Source organism: Aythya marila (assembly GCF_965140915.1).
Source record: "Aythya marila genome assembly, chromosome: 13".
NCBI lineage: Eukaryota > Metazoa > Chordata > Aves > Anseriformes > Anatidae > Aythya > Aythya marila.
In genome coordinates, this window is record NC_139054.1 from 8,268,828 (window position 1) to 8,285,471 (window position 16,644).

The 16,644-nt window shown below is 48.6% G+C and overlaps 1 protein-coding gene across 5 annotated transcripts in view; it reads left to right on the forward strand.

Moving 5' to 3' along the window:
• Positions 1–204: 204 nt before the first annotated feature.
• Positions 205–16,644, forward strand: part of MBNL3 (muscleblind like splicing regulator 3) — a 98,694-nt gene continuing 82,254 nt past the window's right edge. The window contains exon 1 of one of the 5 annotated variants that reach the window (XM_082770685.1): positions 205–324. The gene's annotated coding sequence lies outside the window, so the exon portion shown is untranslated. Of the gene's footprint in view, positions 325–1,512; positions 1,646–16,644 lie in introns of those variants that run through there. The other 4 variants (XM_082770687.1, XM_082770686.1, XR_014318396.1 and 1 more) reach the window with 4 other exon arrangements.

The window sequence follows — 16,644 nt, forward strand, 5'->3', positions numbered from 1 at the left end:
GAGGGGACGGCTCCCCGGGACGGGGAGGGAGGCGACCGGGATGGGGGGGGGACACCCGAGGGGCTGCGCTGCCCCGGTGCGCGGGGCCGCGCGGGGCCGGGGCGGCCGTCGGGTTGCCATGGCAGCAGCCAGGCGGCGCGGCGGCGCGCACGGCCGGCGGGGCGCGGCGCGGCGCGGCCCCGGAGCGTACCATGTGCGCCCGGCGGCGGAGGGGCCGCGACGACGACGACGACGACGGCGGCTGCTGCTGCTGCAGCTGCTGCTGCTGCTGCCCTGCTAGCTCCGCCGCGGCGGGCAACGGCGACCGGGAGCCGCTGCGTCAATGTAACCGCGGTGGTGGTAGTGGCGGTGGTGGTGGTAGTGGTGGTGGTGGTGATGGAGGAGGGAGGGGAGCGCGGGGAGGGGGCGCCGCTGAGTGACATTTCCACGCCGCGCGTGGCCGCTCCGCCGCGGGGAGGGAGGGAAGGAGGGCGGGCGGGGAGGGAGGGAGGGAGGCGTTAAAATGGCGGCGCGCAGCCGGCCCCCGTGCTAAACCGGCCCCCGTGGCTCGCCCCGCGCCGCCGCCACCCAGCGTGGCACGGAGCGGCCGCCCGCTGCCTGCCCGCTGCCTGCCCGCTTAGCGCCGCCGCTTCCCCCCCCCCCCCCCCGAGGTAAGGCCCCGCAGCGGTGCTCGGGAGCCCCCCGCGGAACGGGGAGGGGGGCGCGGAGGCGGCGCCGGGGGGGGGGGGGGAGCGGCGGGGCCGGGGGTGCGGGCTCGGTTCGGGGGGGTTGGGGCGCTCCGGGTCTTTGTCTGAGCCGCGACTCGGCGCTGCCCCCCCCCCCCCACCTCACCCCCCACGAAAGGTCGCCTTGCTGCCGTTCGGGTGCGTGCTTTTATTAAAAAAATCCAAAAAAATACAGAAATAACACCAAAACGGCCCGGCCAGCAAACTCACGGACTGGGTTCTGCAGTCGTCGTGGCTGCCCAAAGCGTGCCAGGCGGTTTGTCCGCGCTCGCGGCGTAGCGAAATGCCTCCTCGGCCCGAGGCTGGAGCGGAGTTTTAGTCCCGAAAAAGCGGCACAAAGTATTTGCTGGGCTCCCCTCCTGCTGCAGAAACGAGCGGGGGCTTTGGAGGGGGAATTTCTTTTTTTTTTTTTTCTTTTTTTTTTTTTTTTTTTTGGACTCTTATTAAGGCATGCGCATTTGTTCATTCTTGCCACTGCACTGGAGTCTGCCTAGAAACAAAGAACACAGCCTGGCGAAGTTGATGCTGGCTCTGAAAGTGTCTGGCTTTTTTTTATCGTTATTATTATTGTTTTCCTCGTCATTTGCTTGTGCCGTGGTTAAAAGGCTCTAGATATTTCCGTGAGTTATCTCCATGTGTCTGCATAGATTTTCTCCCCCCCCACACCCCTCCCGCCCCTGCCCCCCTCGACCCTGCCAGGCCAGGTCTCTACGCATTTCGGAAAGTGCAGCCATGATAGAGAGAGCAACTTCTCCCATTTTCACCCAGCCCCGTGGTATGACAGTTCGTGGTAGGTGTGCCTTCCGACCGGGAGCCACCCCCTTGCTGAATCATTGTGGAGCGATGGCCGGACAGCTCGTCTGCTCGGGGAGCAAAATATTCCCCCGTGGAGCATGAGGTGATGGCGAGGCGAGAAGAAAGTAAGAGACCTGTGAGCGTTCGGTTCGGGCTCGGCCGGGCGGTTGCAGGGAGCGAAACCGTCCCCTCCCGCGGCAGCAAGAGCAGTGGGTGCAGGTTTGGGCTGAAAGGCGAAACGTGCGGCGCTGCCTTGGAGGTAGTGAAACTCCGAGGGCCTGATCCTGCTGCAGAGGCTCCGGGTGTATCGAGACTCCGTGTGTACCACGTTTTGGGAGCAGCGTGTGAATCGGTGGTACTGTGCAGCGATGGTTGTGAGCGGTAATCCGGGGATGTGTTTGTATAGATAAGCGTTTGAGCGGTGCCGTGTCCGTGCTATTTGCCTAAAACTGGGTGCTTGTTTATTCTGCGCTGGTGAAAGTCGTCAGCTTCGTTACTGCGAAGAAATAATGACTTTGGGGGGCTTGGGGCGTGTGCGTGTCAATTACTAAAGTGCTGCTTGGTGCTTCTGCCTTTATTCAAAGGATGCCAGAAAGTATGGAAGTGAGAGGTGGGATGAGCAATTTTGAGCTGGGGTGTATCAAGCAAGACTAAATTGCAGTGGTTGTTGGACATGTAATGTGATCCTGTAATTAGAGCGAGGTAATAGTCTATATACCATGTTGAAACTATCGAGTGTCTGAGTTGGAGCAGTCTGAATTAAGCAAGTTCTGCTGGGATTATGCAGTAGCAGAAGTAATGCAGTTAAAGTTTCCATAAGCAGCTTCAGTGGGGTTGCAGAGATGTTTTCCCCCTATGGGTCCTCCTTGCGGGTATTTTGCTTTTAAGGTAGCGCGCAGAGGCTGCAGCGGTGCTGCTCTCCAGGTTGGAGAAATACCTTATGTGGCACAGTCCTGCTCCTTGGAGCTTTACTTACAAACGAGGGCCTGAATTTCACGTCTCAGCCCTAGGGAGAAGAAATAAACTCCCGAAGGAAAGGGCTCGTGGGTTCGGCTTTGTGCGGTTCGCACAACTGAGGGGGATTTAAAGGGCTCTGTAATTTGGTCTTAAAACTTCCCTGCCCCCACCACTCTATACCCCGAAAAGATTTGTGTTACCAAGAGGTCTGGTCTGGAGCCTGCGGGGCCGTGGGCTTTCCAGCGCTCCCTGCCAGCGGGTGGGAGCTCGGGGGGCTGTCGGACAGGGCCTGCCTTGCTGCGGGGCTGTGCAGCTCCCGGGCACGAACCAAGTGTGAGTGCAGAGCTCCCATGTGTGGGCACCAGCCCTCCTGCAAATGCTAATTTCCCTCGGTGTGTGTGTGTGAGCGTATAGACATGGTACATATTTAAATTAAGTCATTTCCAAGTAGCGATGGCCCAGAAAAGTTTGAGAGCTATTTTGGCATTTGAGTGTTTCTATTTGAAAGACAATGGGCTGTGCAGAAGCTTCTAGGTATTATGGGATGCACCTACAGCAAGAGAAGGTGCAGTCTGTTCTCAGACGCAGCCAGTCTTCCCAGAGCAGCTGTGTTTTACACACGTGCCTGTTCAGTCTGGATGCATCTATATATATAATGGGTTTGGTACTATCTTCCAGGAGGTTTATGATAGACCCACTGGGATCCAGAGCAGCTGTGATGGTTAGGGAGGAAACCAACCCCTTGGTGCTGTGATGCTCAGCCTCCCGCAATGTCTGGCCAAGTCGGGAGGAGCTGGGGTGCTACATCCTCTTCCCCGCTAAGGGGGAGTGAGGGCTCTCCAAGGAGGATGAGGAAGTGCATCTGGTGACTGGCCTCTTCCCTTAGCTGCCATGGGGAGGTTACTGAAAAGCAGGGTTGCTGGGGTGTTGATGCTCCAGTTTGGCATCCACATAGATGATTTTCTAATGGTTTTCATGCACAATTCTGCTTCATAAGCAACAGTGGCCTGCTCTGCCTCCTTCTTTGATGAAGAATGTCTGGCAAGAGGCTTAAGTGTGTTTCTTACATTTTACAGGTCTAGAAGTTTTGTTCTGTGTGTTTAAGGGAACACCGAAGTGGGACTTAAACTTGTGACCCCAAACTGGGGGGCTCTGGCTTTTGTACCTCTTGCAGTATAGTTTGGAAATTAGTTTTGAAGCTGGTGCTGCAGTGGAAAAAGTGGTTCTGCTTCCAGCTGTTTGCTCTCCTGCCTTTACCATCCTTACTGATTAAAAATAATCTTTCTGAGTAACAACAAAGAAACTGACGCTCTCTAACAGTAACAGTCACTGCTTCCCTGGTTTGTTTTTCCTCGTGGCCACACAAACAGTTGTGCTGGCACAAGGACCTGGGGTGTACAAGCGGGACAGGATGAGGCCAGACTGCCGCTTTTGTTAGTGGCACTGACTTGTGCCTTAGCATAAAAGTTAAAGTGATGGCAAAACTGCATGGCTGGTGTCTTGCAAAAGGCTCTTTCTTCATGAACAAGTCAAACCACGGCTTTCCTAGGCACCGGTGACTGCAGCTTAGTCAGGAGCCTGAAAGCAAATTAAGATTTTTTTTTTTTTTTTTTGGTGTGGATAATGCGGGTACAGGTGATGATTATGAATCTGCAGTCAGAATTTGGTTACTGATGCCTGCAGCAGGACACCCTTGCCATACCAGTGGTAAGAGCTTGGCTTTGGCAGTGGAGCAAACCATTGTGTGACTCAGACATGTTGGGAAAGAATCTGCAGCCTTTATAGGAGCAGGCTTTTCTGACCATGAGTGTACTCGAAGTCACGTGTGGAAACCGAGTACTAGAAACACGATGCTGCTCATTCAGAGGGAGGCTGTGTGCTGAAAAGCAGAGTTTGCGTAGGTCTCACCTTCCAGATGTAGTTATAGGAGCTGTGGCACTTTCACTGTGCTCTGAAAACCAAGTCCAAATGTCCAGCCAAAGATCTGCCATCTCAGACACAGCGTTGCACATCTGGGTTACTCAGGTCTGGCCTCCTGGCTGGACCCAAAGCACAAAATGTGAGAAAAATCTTTTGAGACATGATAGAAACGTTTGGCTGGAGGATGATCATGGCCTGGAAGGGAGAGGATGTCTTTCTTTACTGAACAGTTTGTATTTGCTCTTAAAATCCCTTAAAAGCTCTGAAGCTCAAACTTGCTTGATTTGCTGTGTTTGCCACATATAATATTTCAGTGAGAAGTTTCAGTTCTGTGTGGGTGAGTTAGTGCAGGAACTGTTCCCTTTTAGGTGACAGGGAACTGTTTTACTCACGTAATGCACTGCTTTGCTTGTTAGATTATTTTCCAACTGTCTTTTCAATCAGTATTTCAGACCTCTGGGCAGCGTGTGTCCTTCTCTAGGGCACTGCTCAGGTCCCACTTTGGCATATGCTCTAAGCACAGACGCATCTCTCTTTGCTGAAGTGCGGTCTTTGAGCCGGAGCCTTTATAATACCAAACCATTTTGGAATTCTCTGCTCACCTTTAATGCAGCATCACGGGTACTCCAGACTTTGTACGTGTGTCTTCTCCTGGAACAGACTTCCTCATTGTGTCCACGAAATGTAGAAATGGTATAAACTGTTCCTTTTAGTTTGCTTTCTCTAGGCTCATGTAGGCATGCAAATTGCTGCTCCTGGGTAGATTGTTTGCCTGAATCTGTGCTTGTGACATTTCTGCAGCTGCGTGCCTTTTGCCTGCTAAGCTGTGGTAGTGTGTGCTCTCTTAAAAGGTGTGTATCCTCCCTTTTTTCCATGCCATCTTCCAGGAAGGATTGTCTACCCGGAGCGATGTTATCTTCCCCCATTTTAAGTGGTGTCAGCAGATATTTATTTTTTTCCTTTCTCCCGTCCTGATGCTAAGTACCCACCGCTGGGATGAGTCGTCTTGTATTACTCACTTGGAGCAAATCTGTGGCTTGGCCTCCAAATTACATGGCCCTGCTCAGTAAGGGTGAGGTCCTCGGGAGCCCAAGTCAGGGTGCCAGGATCTGCTCATGTGCCGTTTGTAAAAGCACGTATGGTGATAGCAAGCCAGAAAACCAGTGGCCTTCAGAGCTCAGTATTTTATGTCTGAGGGCTTCTGAATGCATAAAATCAGAGAGAATGTGTCTGTGTAATCCGATCTGTTCTTGAAAGCCTTGCAGAGGGCTGCATGCTGCAGACATAAGCTGTGTCAATAAGAACTCTATTCACTCTCTGAAAACAGCCTCGTGATCGGGTTTGACTGGCAGGCTTCCTAAGGGAGGGCCTTTTTTGAGAAAGAGCTTGGATTTTGGCGGCAGTTCTGACTGCCTTTTCGGACTCCCACTTATTGTTCTTTCCTTGGCGTGATAAACTTGGATTTTGCTGGGAGGTTTCTTGGGTACAGTGAGAATTTCATGCAGCGTGATAACAGGAGTGCGGCGAGAGTTTCCTTCCTCACAATGCAACCCCTCTGCCGAAGCAGCATTTAGGAACACGAAAGTGACAGATTTAAAAGAATATGAGGTAGGACTGGAAATTGCTGTGTGGGGGAGATCGTTTTTGCGTGCATGCTCAGGGTACTTTATTGCAAAACAAAGGCACAAAATGCACATCCACGTCAAACTTGTGGATTGTAATGGACAAAATGTGTTTGTGCACATTTACGTGCCTTTTTTCTTCATTTCTGCAGATGCCTGTATTTCCCAGAAGTGTTATAGGGTGAAATTCTGTTTTCACTTACACTGGCATAAATCTGCTGCAAAGCCAGTGTAGTATTAATGACCGTAATTTGGCCGGTTGTGATTATTTAAAAATAAAAAACAAGCAAATACAAAACAATATTCTTATTCTACTTTATGAAGTATTCTAGACCTGTCGTGTAGTCTTCTAAAATCTTGTAGTAAAAATCTGCTTGATAAAAACAATATATAAACATTGTATATACAGTGTGTAAACATTGCTTTTATCAAGCAGATTTTTTCGGAAAGCTGAATTTTAATCAAAATACTAGACTGAGCTGCAGTTTAGTATATAATGTATGTCTAAATGGCTTTTTTATTGCATTGCATGAGTGCTATTCAACATTTCTTCTGCTACAGTCTTCAAGTCAATGTCTCTGGCATTTAGTTACCATTTTTAATAAAAGAGGTGCTGGACAATCAGTTTTGTATGTTTTCATTTGTCATTTTTTTTTCTTTTTTTTTTCTTGATGATCCCTTGGTATATCTGGCATTTCTTTAAAGCTTCAGCTCCTTGACTCAAGTTATGATTTTAAAATTAGCTCATCTGTATGTCTTTCTGGGTTATTCTTGTACCTGCAGTGAAAAACTTGAAAACATAATTAGGATGTAATATACATAAGCTCAAAAAAAAAAAAAAAAAAGTAACAGAACTATTGTTTAAAAGAAATGCAATTATCCTTTAAGCCATTTGAGGCCTGACTTAATTTCTTGGGGTTTGCTGGTGACAATGCAGTAAAACTGAAGTTGACTCCTGATAAATGCCTGTACTGAGTCAGGAGTTTCGCTGCCGAAAATTGAGACAGAGCTGAGGAACAGCAGGAGCCCCTCGATGCCTGGAACCAGGCGCTGGCCCTGTGAGGTTCACACCCCCAAATGCTGTTCGATAAAGGCCCGATCTTCTCTGTGAGAGCTGTAGAACAAACTGGTAGAGTGGTTCAGGTGGGATTAAGACCAGGCCCCAGGAAAACAGCGCGCAGACGCGGGCAGTGCTGGGTTATGACAGGCATTGAGAGGAAACGCTGGGTTCGCTGCTGCTGCTCATGACTCGGGGAGGCCGCAGCTGGGTAATTTGTTTTTACTTCCTGTTCCCAATCTGTTTGGGTCAAAAGTAGCGGTGTTTTTCCATATTACGATGTTTGGCTTCGTTCTGCAAGGCAGCAATAAATTTCACACCGGGCACAACGTGTTTCTTATATTTCGGAGGCTCTTTATTGCTGCCCTGACTTTTAATTTGGATGGTGAAATCTTTATTAGTACCTCTCTTATTGCATGGACCTGCTTTCTGGGAAAACAGAAAGCTTTTTTTTTTTTTTTTTTTTTTTTTTCTTGCTGCGTTTTGGAAAGCCTTTGCGGGGCTGAGGTGCTTAGTGGGGTGCGTGTGCCTCGCGAAGGGCAGGCAGATCTCATTCTTGGGGTGACAGAGGCTGGGGTGCTGAGCTGCTACGTGTGCGTGGCTCCCCGGTGGGGAAACTTTTCCCCCTGTCCCCAAAAGACAAGCCCTGAGGACCCCTGAGAGCACGAGTGTGGCACGTGCTGTGGTTCTGCTGCTGGGCATTGCGCTCCAGAGCGCTGGGTCGAGGATCACCCCGCGGGGTGCGGGGCGCTACCACGGGCCTCCGAGCACAAAACTGGTGGAGAAGGGAAGGGAAGGGGCATCCTTCTGCACACAAACAAATGAAAATAAGCAGCTTCTGTTGCATCTTTAACAAAGTGTATCTAAAGTTATTTTTGAACAGAAAAGAAACAGTAGCATGGGGCTGTTAGCAGGGTTACATGGTAGCAGTAAGAGGTAACTGTCTGTCCTCTTGCCTCCAAAGCATGCAGATGCTCGCACCATACCCACTGAGGAACCCAGGGCATTCAGGTGCCTTCGTGCCCTCGGACAGGCTTCCTGGGTTATGCCGCTGCCCCCCTGCCTTGTAGTTGCTGCATTTGATTCTGGTGTCTGGAACTGAACACCTCAGTCCTAGGTCCTCGCTTGACCTGGGTTTGTTCCCCAGACCAAGCCCTCCACCTGCAAATTCGGCGTGGCTAATTGCTGAGTAAAGTGCTTTGTGCAAGAGCCCTGTGCCCTTCCTTGTGCATGGCCGTGCTAACAGCTCCCATGGGCCCTGATGTGCTCCGGCTGATGCAGCAGCACCTTTCATGTGGGGCTGGAGGAAGCAACGCTGCAGGCCATGTAAATGAAGCTGACCAGCTGGGGACTTTCCAGCTCTGGTGGCTGTGTCATAATATGACACGTTTGATAGCTGACGCTTGGATATCAAGGTTGGAATGCTGCTGCTGAAAGTCAAACTCATTTTGTGTCCTACATTAGGTGGAAGGTTATATTTCTGAAAAAGACCCTGAGATCAATTAATAACATACAGGGAAGTTTCTGGTGTATCTGACAATAGATTTACTTGTTTACTGTATGGTGCCACCATCTTATCCCTATCGTGATAGCAGATTTGTAAATTTAGCACAGCTGTGGAGTCTGTCTCAGATTCCCTTAGGAGGGTGACTACACTATTTTGCATACCAGCTTACATTAGAAGCAGTTTCTCCCCCAGGTCTTTGAGCATCTCCACCTGCTCAGCCAACCTGGGGGATGCAATATCTGACAACAGAGTATTTGGTTGCAAAATGCTATGGGATTTATCCTTATCATAGAGTCTACACCCAATTCCTCTTGTGTCTCTGATATAGATGACTTCCAGGTGCAGGTAAAGAGAGAATCAAACTTCTGTGGAACTTGTGTATGTGGGGGAATTGTGGAAGCTGCTTGACAGAAGCACTGCCAAGGTAGAACCTGTGGCTGCTTGAGTACCTGTGGGCTCCACACAGAATGGAACCTGCTGTCTGCTGCCCTTCACAGGGGTTTTGGCACTGAAAGGTACAGACTATTTCCTCTGTTGCTGTCCTCATTCCTCTGCCTTGTGCTTGGTCTCATAAATGTTTGTCCTGGCCAGGAGAGAGGGCAGAAATGAGCCCTGGGCCCTGTGGGAGGGCAGAACTGCCCAGGCTGATGGCAGCCTGTGCTTGGGTCAGCTGGAAGTGGTGGTGAAATCAGAGCTGGAGGCTGCCCAGGCCTGCAGGAGAGCGTCTGCACAGGTGGGGCCGAGCTGCTCAGTGACAGCCTTTTGCAAAGTGCTGTGTTTTTTTTTTCTTTAATTCAGTAAATTGCTAACTGTTGTAGTTACATACCAATTATTAAGGGCAGTGCTTAATACAGCTGTTGCACGAGCCTGTGAGCAAAGGCAGGTGCCTTTTACCAGTGGTAACTCCCTTTTTGAAACAAAAGGACTGGACAGTTGAGTTGGACTGCTCGTGGGCTACTGGAATTCACCACAGAAAATAACTGCACGCAGGTCCCTGCACTATAGGCTTGGAAATGTGTTGCCACTGTGGGGACCAGGTGAGCAAATGTGGGGGCTGAATCACTGAGACTGGCCCCACTGAGTGTTCCTGCTTTGGGGCTGGCAGGCAGGGACTGGCAGTGTGGCTGCCACGGAGTTGCCTTTCCTACAGTGAAACAGAGATGTAAGCACATGTGGGAAGCCTTTCATTTAGAGGGGTAGCACAGAGCAGTGTCCTCAGGTTGAATGTGAATGTTCATTGAAGCCACCCGAGTTCAGAAAGAAAGGAAAGAAAAGTTCAGAAAGAAAGAGGAAAGGAAGCCGTTAGAACTGCAGAACTTATTTACAGAGTTATGTAGCAATTACCAAAATAAAAAAAAAAGGGGGGGGGAGGAAATATAGGATGCTTGTTGAACTAACACTACAAATATTTTTTTTAAAACTTCTAGTACAGCAAAACTGCTGAGGTGGAGAGGTCCATTGCAGTGATTGTAGTCCAAATATAGCGTTTTAGTGATAGGCAGAAAGCAAAGCTGACTACAGGTAAGAGCAAGACTGGGAGGAAGGTTTAAAAAAAAAACACAAACACACACACTAATATTCTGAATCGTAGAAGAATGCATTTCAATTCATTTGATGTCAGTAATCTTTGTTATTAGCTGTAATATGCTGGTGAGAAGCACACAGTCTTGACTATCCCCACCCTGCTGCTTCCCCAGAACTGTGTTAATAAGAACAGAGTTTCTCCTGACCTCTGCCTTTAGACTATGAGCTCCCAAGAGCACAAATTACTCTTCTGTGTTTTTGGACAGTATCTGCAGGTAGTGAGAGCTGCCACAAAAAAAAAAAAAAAAGTAGCAGTGCAGCTAGGAATGTGCTCCTGCAGTCCCAGATCACTTAGCAAGGGCCTGATTCTGCATGATGCTTACAGGAGGATGGATCTGGGGCTGCGACTGGGTCTCAGGTATGTGGCTGCTTTTAGTATCATCTTAAACCTGTACGTATCCAAAGTGGTTCTCAGCAGGGTGATCTTGGGAGGAGGCTTGCTGAGTTTGGAGAGCAAGAGGGGATACAATCTGCTCTATTTGCTGATGTACACCTTCCTGGGAGATGTACTGAAAGAGAAATATAAATGCAATGCTACTGATGTACTTGATGCAGTAATGCTAGGTAGATTGTGGTGACAAAGAGGTGAGATTAGCTTTAAGATTTTTGTTTGCAAAGATTGAGCTTTTAGTGCTGGGAGAGCAGAGCAGCAACATGTAATACCTTTGGGTGGGAGGTTATCATGCTTGTCTTCATGTGTCTCCCTTTTCTGAGGGAGAGACTGGCAGTCGTCCCTGTGCATGCAAGTTTGCTTAGATTTCTGCAGTAACGTGATGTTGCTCATCTTGGAGATTCAGGCAAGTGAGAGAATTAAAGTGTGAGATCTGCTTGCTCATGACCTGAATCCCCTAATCACAGCCTCATGTAAGTGAAGGTCTTAGGCTGGGTTGAGTAGAGGGCATCTCCATACGAGAAAATGCACATCTGTTCTCAGCCTTCCAGAATTAGAGCTTATTCGTGATGAAATGAAGTTGTCTCCTTGCCTTAAACCAGACCTGCTGTGTGGGCATTGCTTCCCCTGTGGTGAGTGCTCCACAGGAGCCTTGGTGAAGGTGGGTATGTGCCACCGGAGCTTCCCGTAGTGGGAGAGCCTCACCCGGGTGCCAGAAATGCCTCTGGGGTGAGTCTGTGCCTTTTGGAGCTGTGCCTTAATAGGATGGACTCAGATTAGAGCCTTAATTTTATTTAATTTGAGCTTTGTGCTGCTGGTTTTTGTTCTTTAGCCTGGGAAGGAACATTAGCGTGGTTCATACAATAGTGTGGCCACTTTCACTGACCCTGTAATTTGCTTTTGACTGTCTCTGCTTTCTGTGGATGTTTTTCATAGGGTGCTTCACTAATGCCAAGCCGGTGGTAATCCCACACTTTGAACTTTGTGTTCAGCTAATTCCAGGTTGTAAGACTGCAGCCAGAAGTGTAAGACTAGCTGTTTTTTTTTTCAAGTAGATGGCTAAACTGAAAATTCAATTAAAAAAGAAAAGGATTTTATTCCACTTTAGGTAAACTGGTAAAAGAGTCTTTGGCTTCAGTGATGAGCTGAAAAAACAATCCCATTTTCTGGCATAGAGGCATAGGGAAGAGCATTTTTGTTGAGAAATATATAGTTTGTTTATTTATTAGATGAAAGGTAGAGATACTTGGCCTTGAAGCATAGTTTCAGCTGAGAGGTAGAGGAGAAAAGTAAAACAAGTGAGAGAAAAACCTAATGCTGCTTGCCTTTTGTGAAGAAATGCTCCGGTTTTTCTTTTGAAACGATCTGAAAATTCAGGTTAGTCACTAAAGCTGAATAAATAATTTCTCTGAAAAAAAACACTACCTAGCTTGCAGTCATTGCAGACATAAAGGCAGGGCAAAATATTTTGTGAAAGGACTTAAAAAGCACATTTGGCTCGAATCTGTTGTTGTGTAAACTAGGAGAGCATCTCTGATTCTTGTTTTCTGAGGATCTGGCCTGCATCTTGTTTTTAATCTATTTTTCTCTCCCTCCCCCACCTACTCCCATGATATGAAAGGTGAGTCTGTGTGGAGGCTTTCTTGCAGCACACGTTTGAGGAATGTTGTAGAGCTCAGAATTTGATCGGGAGGCTCCTCCTAGCCTCAGTGGGGTTTTGTTTACAGCTCCTGTGCACCTAGTGCAAGGCTGTGCTCCCATGCACCAAATATTAGCTCAGTATCAGGTCAGACACAAGTACTTGGGGTTTTGATCATCCTCCCACAAACTTTTGTAGAAAACACCGTGCAAATGTCTTTGAGAACGATGAAAAACACCTTTGGTGTTGCATGAAGGTTGGTGTGAGTTTGTTGCTGGTTTTTTTTTTTTTTTTTTTTTTTTTTTTCTTAGCTAGCTGCCTTCTCAAATAAGGTGATAACAGATTAGTTGCTAATATCTCATTCACAGGTTGACATTTCCACTGCTGTTGTTGATATGCTACTGGGGCCGAGGTTTTCTGGTCATGAGGTGGCCGAAGCACAAACCCAGACCAGGCTCGGTGTGGGATAAGAAGGCAGAAGGCTCCTGGGAGCCAGTGCCCAAGGGCTGGGTGTCCAGGCACAGGCATGGGGGTCCCAGAAGGCTGGGCACTCAGAGCCACGCAGGCTGTCAAGGTTTTGTGGTAATGGAAATTTTGCAGGTCTCTTTTTGCAGGTGAAGGCTTCCAAGGCACAAGACATTTGATGGCAAACTGAACAAGTAGGGAGATGAGGTTGGTGAGAGTCAGGATTTTGCGGGGGGGATATTTAGCTCTGAGAGTGAAGATGGGGAGCTTGTGTGAAGGAATAGATAGAGGAGAGGGGTAGGAAGGAGAGGCAGGGCTGGGGCTTGAACCAGAAGAAAGGTGTTTGGGTGGATGGCAACATGGCAGAGAGGAGTGTCAGGGGTGTCAGCAGGAGCCTCTGTGTTCTGGGGTTGGAGCATGACTTTGTGCTGTGCAGCCAGGACCGTGCCCGTGTTCCCATTGTTCCCCACAGGATCCGAGGCAAATACCCTGCTTATATGATGTGTCTGGGCAAGACAGGACAAGCTATTGTCCATCTGCCTCTGGCCTGGCCTGCAACTCCTGCGTGTTGGCTGCATGGTGTGGGGACAGAAAGGAACATGCTGAATGTGAGATGGTGTAAGAGCCACGAGCTAGCTCTTAATTTTTAAGTACTATTGCAGCAAGTAGCTGGGCTGGGCTTGGTGAGGTACTGTTACAGGGTGACATGGTAGCTGTCTGAAGTCCTTTGTGCTAAATGAATGCACTGTACTGATGTCTCTTTGCTGAAGGATGAAAACCTTTAGGTGAAGCTGGATGTAGCAGATCCTTCTGTGTGCAGCCAGGGCTGCATTTGAGATAACTTCTGGGACTGTTAATTGAAGGTTCATGTCCTGTCGTGCAAGTGCTAGGATGGGGATTTACCTTGCAGAAGGTAAAGCCAGTGTTTCCCATTTGCTTTCTCTCTCTTGAATGCGTGTGTGCTTTTAAGCAACGTGAGGTTCTAAGGGAGCCTTTTGTCAATAAACATTAGCATTTGTGCAGTGTGATCAAAAGAGTCTCATGGCTCTGCAGGCTGAAGGGGAGACTGAGCATAGGCAGGCCCGTGTTGGAGTCCCTGTGTGTTCGCTGTGCCCTTAAGGTAAAGGATTAGGCTTGCAGAAAAGGAACGAGGTCAGGTCTAGACCAAGAAGTAGGCTCTGGAATCCAGCCAAAAGCGTAAGTAAGGTTTTTCCTGTAACAGCATCCTAGATGTGGCAGTTGTGTTTACTTAGCCGAAATGAGGCTGACATCTGTAGGTCAGGCCTGATTAAAAGCAAAGGAGGGTGGAGAATAGCTCCGCAGCGTAAAGAGGATTTGAAGATAACGGCGGGGGGAGATGTGGAGCCCATACTTGCAGAATTTGGCTTGGCCTTGGGACTCTTGCCCTGTCTGAGAGCTCCTGGTCGCCTGGTTTCTCTGTGAGCCTCCGGAGTGCTGTGGCTGCTGTTCCCTTCTTCCTTGGTTCACAAATGTTTTCTGATTCATCCATTTCCTCCAAGTCTGTGACTCTGTGGATAGAAGTCTGACTTGAGCGTTTTCCTTCTCCTGTTCAAGGAAAGCCTTCCTTGCAAGCCTTTGGCTTGCTCTAAAACCCCATGGCAAAGACAGCACCCACCCCTTGCTTTGTTCTGCTAAAGGGTTAAATGTCTGGGCCTTTTGCTGGGTGCAGATGAAAAGTGCTGTATTGCTGAGCATTATGTGCCAGAGGCTGCTTCAGAAAACATTTCTGTGTTCCTTTTGACCTCTGTTGAATCTTCCTGCCCACCCTCAGTTGTGCTGGCTGCTGAGGGTGCTGGAGACTGTTTCTTTGCTCAGAGGAGGAAAGAAGGCGATAGCACTTCTGAAGCAATAACCCTTGTGCTTTAATAGGGCATCATCTTGTTTCCAAACTGAGGTTCGCTATCACTAGCTGCTACTGAACTTATATTTTGAACGTGCTGCGTTCCAAAGGGTTTAACGCAGAGGATCGCCATCATTTGGGATAGGTGAACTGAAGCATGGAGAGGTGAAATGACATACTGCAAACTCAATGAAGGAGCTTGGTGCTGCCACCACAGTCAAGAATGCAATCAGTTGGTCTTTTCAGTGCTTTCCTAGGAGGGGACAGTGAGCCAGGAGGGAACTGGGGCTCAAGCAGGCTTGGAGTGTGTTCAGGGAGGTCTGCAGTCTGCTGCCAGCCTTGTGAAAGAGGTGTCCAGCTGCCATCAGCTTCCCAACTCGAGTGGCTGTGTCTGAGCTGCCTGGGCTGGCCTGTAGCCTGGCTCCATGGAAGGGCTTGGATTTTCTCCCTGGGGACACTGGTACAGTCTGACTGCAGCTCCCCAGGTATTCATGTTTATTTGATTGGAAGTATTCAGGGACTGGTCCACTGTTCTGACTCTTCCACTGAAAGAAATCATCATGGAAAAATGGCTTATTTGATTAGATGAAAATTCATGTAGTAAGAATCTGAGAGGAAAAGGGTTCTTGGTTTCTCCCTGAAGCGGGAGTCTCTAAAGTTTCTAAATGAAAACCTTTCTTAGCAAGATAAAAATAGAGAATTACTTGATGGGGAAAGTACTGACTTCCCTACCAACTCCGAGTGGCCTTCGGCTGGGAGGAAGTGGGGAAATTAGATCAGACCTGGTGGTTTTCCAGTGAAGTAGCTAGAGTTACACCAGGGCTGTGTTTTGCCCCTCTAAATTTAAGGGGTATATGAATTGGTATGAAAATTTAATTTAAAATCCTGCCAAATGATACTTTCTATAGGATTTGCCATCTGCACAGCACTGTACCATGAAGTGCCCCCAATGTTACGTGGCAATGCTCTTCACATTCAGGTGCTCAGTCCAGCTGAATGGCACTGATCGTTGTGGTAACTGTTCACATCGGTCCGTTAATAACTTTTATACTTGGGGAAATCACAGCACAAGCACTAATACCCTTGCATAGAGTTCTGGGCCTCTCTGTCAGGAGAGTGGCAATTGTTTGATGATTTTGTGGAAAATAAATGATCTCAGCTCTCATTGTAGTCCCTAAATTCATTTTCAGCTGTGACAAGAGCCAGGATTTAAGCCTGGGTCCCCAAAAGTAAAATGCAGTTAATTAGTCCACTCTATCATGTAGCTGTTCTCAGTTTAACAAAGGCAGTACATTCAGCCAGACAGTTCTTGCTCGTAAGCGATGCTAACCTTTTGAGCTGCACGTATGGCAGTGTGCTTGCTCAGAGCCTAAAGTCCATATGTTTGCATCCCTTTTCAGCAGTGCTTCTTAACCCCTCTGTACAGCCTCATTATAATGCTGCTGATCTCCGTTTGAGAAACTTCTGGCACCAGTGTGTGTGTGTGTGTGTGTTAAGCTTGAGTGATGATTTGTGTTACGGCGGTGGCTGTGGGTTCGTACCAAGATCAGTCTGCTGCAGAATAAAAGGGGAGAGGGTTTCTGCCCTGAGGAGCACATAGCACTTGGTGTGAGTATACAGCGCGTGGTTTCTGGGCTGGAGGAAGGATGTGTGAACACTCATCCTGAGCCCTGGCTTCCTGTTCTTACTGGACCAGATCTCCTCTTGGACTGGAAACCTGTTTGCATCAGATGCTGATAAGCAAGAGCTCCACACTGAATGCTGCCGTGGGAGATCAGGTGTGGTGAGGTGCAACCTGCAATAAGCCAGCAGAGTGAAGAAGTGCTGTCACTAGGTGCTGTGCTGCACTTTTCCTGGAAGGTCAGGGATGTAGGGGACACTTTTGCTTGCCATCTCCCCATTTTTACGGGTCTAGCCCATAGAGAGGATGGGGCAGGGCAGCATGCTTCCCAACAGCCTGTCTTTTTCGGGAAGTTTTCCTACCCAACCACTGACCTCAGGCAGGGCACTTATCTCTCTTCTGCAAAGGGACTAAAGCTTGGATTAAAGTTTCTTGATGTTCGAGTCCTTCATAATACCACAAGGGTATACAAGCTCAAAATATTATTTTTCTTTGTTGTG